We start from the raw sequence: 5807 nt of genomic DNA on the forward strand, positions 1-5807 counted from the left end.
CTATGTGTTTGTATCTTTTTTAGCCCTGAAGAAGCCCTGCAACGTGGGGCGAAACGTTGGCTCATTAAATTAGTATATTTCTACTATTTGAGTTTTTCTTGACCGCACCCGGACCATATTCCTTTCATCTTCACACACGGTCAATCAATAATCTTCCAGTAAAAAAAAAACATTTTAAAGTATTTTGAGGAGCCATGTACCTCGGATGAAAACAAGGTTCTATCAATGATATCGATGTGTAGATATAGTAATAAAAATTCCAACCGCAATATAATTAACAAGAACTGTTGGACGATTCTGGCTAACAGTATACATTTACTGTTTTAACGCTGAATGATTTAGTTGACTAATGTTTGTTAAATTCATTTTACACGCCTAATTTTTCAATAGCTTATTAAATTCGAGTTCCAAGTTTCGTATTGTAGCTGGTACAGCAAAACAAATGAAAATGATGTTATACTCCAATGGTTTTTTTTAATCTAACCATAAAATGCTAAGTTATGTATAATTGTTTTTAATGCATATTATTTAGTTAACAGGTGCAAAATTTTAATGGACCTAGGTTATGGTCTTGTACACATGATCATATAGCGATTATTTTTTTTCATAACTATTTGAAGTTTTGATTTTCAAAAAATAAACAGTCTTTAGAAATAATGGTGATACCAGAGGAGACTGTTCATATATTAATATTTTATATAATTACTTCAAAAAAACATTCAAAACCGAAGTCTGAGGCGTAAAACGTACCTCGTGCAACGTATTGCAAAGTTTGTACCCCAACGAATATCAGGTAGTTGTGAAACATAGCAATAAGCAAACTGATTTAATGAAGTAACAAATTAGGTGTTTTTTCATAAATGGCCTGCTCTGATTGGATATGGACCTCATCAGCCGCGATACTTGATCACAATATTTAATCAAGTGGAATGATAATTATTTCTTCCAGAATATAATGCTATTTTGTATAATATACAATAAATGTTTCGCCAAAATCCACTACTTAGGGATTATAGGCGAAAAGAGCCGTAGCGAATTAGCTAATCAAATTAATTTAAAAACTTGTAAGTGTTTTAACGACAATTTCTGAGTTCAGTAAACTAGAAATTGATATTTAAAGTTATCTTACGTTATAGGTGTAAATTGTTTTATTGCGTTTATCTATCAATTGTTATATTCATTGAAAGATTTGTGCGTGTTGTCTAAAGTTTTTTTTATTCGGTTGACACTGGCAACACTGATGATTGTAGCCTACTTTACCGCTACGGACGATGTCGTTTAACCAAGCTCTTGCCCTCATGGCGTTTTGTTATGTGTTTATATGTAATGAGCCTTTTTATAATTATATTCAAATTTTATCGACTCTGCTAGTTTTTATTTAACCCATTTACTTCAATAGTATGTTCTATTGGCTGGATTCTTGTACTACTCCGAGGTTCCACTGTATAAGTTTTGTTTTACATAGGATGGCAGCAATTAATATTAGGTCATTTCAAATGAAATGTCTTCTTTTTTTCATTTCAGAAATTCAAAGTGGGGTTAGTGGGTTTTTGTTGTTTACTGCGTTAATATAATATAGTCAGCAACTAACCCAGAGGAAGACCTCCACCAGCAATGGACGACGATGAACTTGGGCGCACTGTGGAAGAAAAACCTTATCAAACAATTAAAGGACTTGCAGGACAACTGAATAAAAGTGTATCGACACTTTTTCAACTCCTGAAGATCATTGGTAAAGAAAACTGTTAGATCTATGGGCACCTCTTAAACTTGATGAGCGGCAGTAGCTGAAGTGTTATAAGACCTGCGTTTCACAGCTTACTAGGCAAAAAATGAGCCTTTTATTGAAAGGATATTAACGTGTGATGAATAGTGGATGGTGTACATCAGGGGTCAATCAAATCACTGGTCAAATATAGACGAAAGACTGGGATACATTCCAAAACCAAATTTGCAAAAAACAAAAGATTGATTTCTGGCTGGATTATTATATTATTATTAATATAGATAATTAATTACTCCTTTTTAATCAGTGGTGAAACCCTCACATCCATGTCGTACTGGAATAATATTGAGATAATATATCAAAAAACAAGCTTACATTGGTTGATCGATATCCTTACACGGCAATGAGAGTTTTTATCTTTCAGGAAAGGCAGTGAATAAACTAAACTAGCCGTCTAAAGTCCTCAAATTTCAAAATGACACCCTTAATCTCTTATTCAAATTCAATACTCATCTTGACCTGTTTTTAAATAAAAATCTTATTAATTGGGGACATTTTGACCTTTCGAGGTGCTTTGAGGAACCATTTTTCAGTATAAAACTGATGACACTCGAGGCCTGCTCAGCTTATGAAAAAAACGGGTCTTATCTTTTTCGTTTAGCATTTAGTAAAAGAATACTTAAGGAAAAACAATAAAATAAGGAGCAAGGGGCAATTCTGGAGAGGGGAAGAGCCTAAGACGTCCGTTAATGAGGCGAAGGCACTTGAGCCCCATTTAATTTGCTAAGGCAATTATAGTAAAATACATGGCCAGATTATTACATTTATATAATTAGTAGTCTCTCAGGAATAATATTACTAAACAATTTACCATCTGCAAATTTAATCCACTTCAGACATTTACGTATTGATCAGGATAGGAATAAAATTTATCTCGAACAATAAGGAAAATTATTTATTCACTTTAAGAATACTAGACGAAATAAATGAGACTTTCTAATATCTCAAAAAATATTTGAGTAATAAATAAATAATAAATATTTAATAGTACAAACCGATAAAGCATGTTCCAACACGGCCAAAGTAGTCGTTTATTGCACCAGACCTGAAAAAGAGTGATGAATTGAATATATACAAAAGTTAAAATAAATGAAAAACACATATATGACTAAAACCCATGAGAGTTCTTTGTTGGATTTGGCACTAAACAGAAACTGTTCCTTGAGTAACGGGTATAGAAGTAGGTGATCCTTTTTATATGATGTCCAACCGACTGGTTATACGTATAGATATTTTTAAAATTTGTTTATTTGTTTTTTCTTTTTCCATTTATAATTATATTCTCATTCGTTCTATCAGCTTCATTTTATTTATTAATTTTACAATTACTCTATTAGTAAAAAATATATAAGTTGTTAACAGTGGTCCTAGTGGAGACTAAACTCCTACAAAGTCAACTGTTAAAAACAATTTTTAATGTTAAATTACCCTACGAAAGTTGGTGCAGATCACCAAGGCGATCTCGAAATAAGGAATTATAGCTGATCTATTCGTTCATATCGTCAAATATTCCATTTACTTTCCTAAATTTCCTCTTTATTTCTAACTTTTAAAATAAATCCATTAATTAAAATTTTTTATTGACCTTTTTCCTAAAGTTTCACAATTTGAATTAAACTTTTTATATTCAATTTTCAATACAAAATTTTTGTTTTTATTATTCATCTAATATCTTCTGATTATTACCTTGTTTACCGATATGTAATATTCAAATAGTATGAATCAAAATAATCAATAGTAAAACATAAAACATAAGTCTATCACTTATCACACTGAATTTTCTATACTCATGGTTTTTTTGTCCTTAGCGGGCACCGTCTTTAAAAGTAATTTTACTACACACGACGATATTAATTATTATAAGCAGGTAATAATAACCCCACAACATAGAATACGCACTCAAATTTGTTTATTTTCGTAAAAAGAAGGATAGATAGTTACACACATACAATTTCTTTACTTGATTAATTGAAGCCCCCAAGCTTTGCAGTGGGATGAAATTTGACAGGCCATCCTTTGATTTTGTCGTTAAGAAAATCAAAGAAATTTGACAGTCCTATTTCTTATATGTTTTTGTCGATTCGATGTCATATTGGTGACAGTAAATTTGGTGATTTTAAAAATATAAATACCGAGTATACAGTTTTGAGTTGTCGGTATATTCGGGTTTGATCCTAAAAAAGTTAGTAGTGACGTGAACAATACTTGTCCAGGTTGGAAACGATAGCTTGAAAATAATGTATTACAGGTTTAAGAAGGTGATGAGAAAACAAAGTGTCTTGGCAGGATAGGTCAGCTAAAATTAATGAAAACAACGTTAATAGCTAATCAATTACCTACAATAAATAAAAGGTTAGTCGAATAAAATTTTACTGTCTTTAAAAATACAGGAAAGATTTGTATCCATCAAATGATGTAGTCGTCATATGGAGATAACTTTTTCCGCCTCTTTTGGAAGTATTAAGTTCAACATTAAAATTTACAATTGTTCCGCGAGTATATTAAGATGAGAGGCAGAAGAGAGGACTAGGAAGATGGGATGAGGAGATGAGGTGGGGAGGGCCCGCACCTGCCGCCGCTAGCCTTCAGCGGCCTTTTTAGCAGGACCGGCTTCTAGACCTCTTTTTTTTTCTCTGTCCACTACCTTGAGCCATTCTAATGTTCGCTTATTGGAGAACAATTTCTTCCGCCGTTACCTTCTTTTTTGAAAATGGGCAAATAAAGTTGTATATGACGGATATAAAAACGAATTTAATATTCGTTCCAATCCAACACATTTAAGACGAATCCTTCACTTCGAAATTCATTGATTTTACAGTAAATGAAAGATAAGAGAAGAAAGTAGTAACCCAGAGATTAATACTATTATTCCAGAAATATATCTAACATTTAGCATTATCGAAATTTAATCCAACTCATAATCAGATATTTACTATAATGAGGATGGATGGGGTGCGGTCAGTTTTTTCCCCTTTATGTTTTAAGTTTATATATATACATACATATTTATATTTTCTCAATATGGTAACCCAATAAAGAGATAATTTATTTCCTTAATACATGTTCCATGTCATGAAAGGCATACTACATATATTATATGTTTACAATACAAAAGATTTGAGTATATATAATTTGTTACATGGTTTATAGCATTTAAAAAACACACCTAATTAATTAATTAAATAACAAACTAAGAAGGAGAAAGAAAAATAAAAATAAAAAAATCAACAAACACAACAAGAGGTTTTAGATTGCCCTTCTCTTATCCTCTCGCCCGTTTAACATTACACTTTCAACTGTGTATTGTTCTCCACGTAATTCCCTTTCCTATAGCCATCTTGCCTCCTTATTCCGGTTCCTTGGTCCGCGATTTATTGCTGGAGGAGATTACAACGCCAAAGATCAACGGTAGGACTCTTTCCCGAGTCACAACATCCGATAAGTTACTCCATCCTCTCTCCTAAAAATCTTACTTATTGACCTACATCCCTTAAAAACGTCCCGATATCCTTGATATATTTGTTACTTCCCAAATACCCACCTCACAATCCATATTTAAATCTTTAGACGACCTCTCTTCAGATCATAGCCCGGTTCTACTTCACATCCATTCAAATCCTATTCCTAGACCCTCTCCCCCTTCAATGGTTACAGGACAGGTAAACTGCAAAAATTTTCGGACTGATCTAGAAAACGTACTTGACTTAAAAATTCCACTAAAAACAAAAGAACAGATTGAATCTGCTATACTTTCTAGATCTATTGGAACTACTATCACTAACAATACTTCACCAATGAACATAAAAAGTTTTAGAGAAAACAACTTACCTCGTCCCATACAAGCATTATTAACAGAAAAACGCCGGCCAAGAGCGAGTTGGCCCAGAACAAGATATCCCTCGGACAAAACTCATTACAATACATTGACTAACAGACTAAACGCAGAAATTAGAAAACACAGAATACAAAATTTTCCAGAACTTAACAGAAAACTTAAATACCACTGACAAATCATTATGGA

General features: G+C 32.4%; 1 long non-coding RNA gene across 1 annotated transcript in view; it reads right to left on the minus strand.

Annotated features, from left to right (window-relative positions):
* LOC136796611 (uncharacterized) overlaps positions 1–5807 on the minus strand; it is a 100148-nt gene that overhangs the window by 57095 nt on the left and 37246 nt on the right. The window contains exon 2 of the long non-coding RNA XR_010844355.1: positions 2782–2831. This is a non-coding gene — a long non-coding RNA (uncharacterized lncRNA). The remainder of the gene's footprint in view (positions 1–2781; positions 2832–5807) is intronic.

The sequence above is a fragment of the Halyomorpha halys genome, unplaced genomic scaffold, assembly GCF_000696795.3.
Source record: "Halyomorpha halys isolate HHAL.00 unplaced genomic scaffold, Hhal_1.1 Scaffold1264.1, whole genome shotgun sequence".
Lineage (NCBI taxonomy): Eukaryota > Metazoa > Arthropoda > Insecta > Hemiptera > Pentatomidae > Halyomorpha > Halyomorpha halys.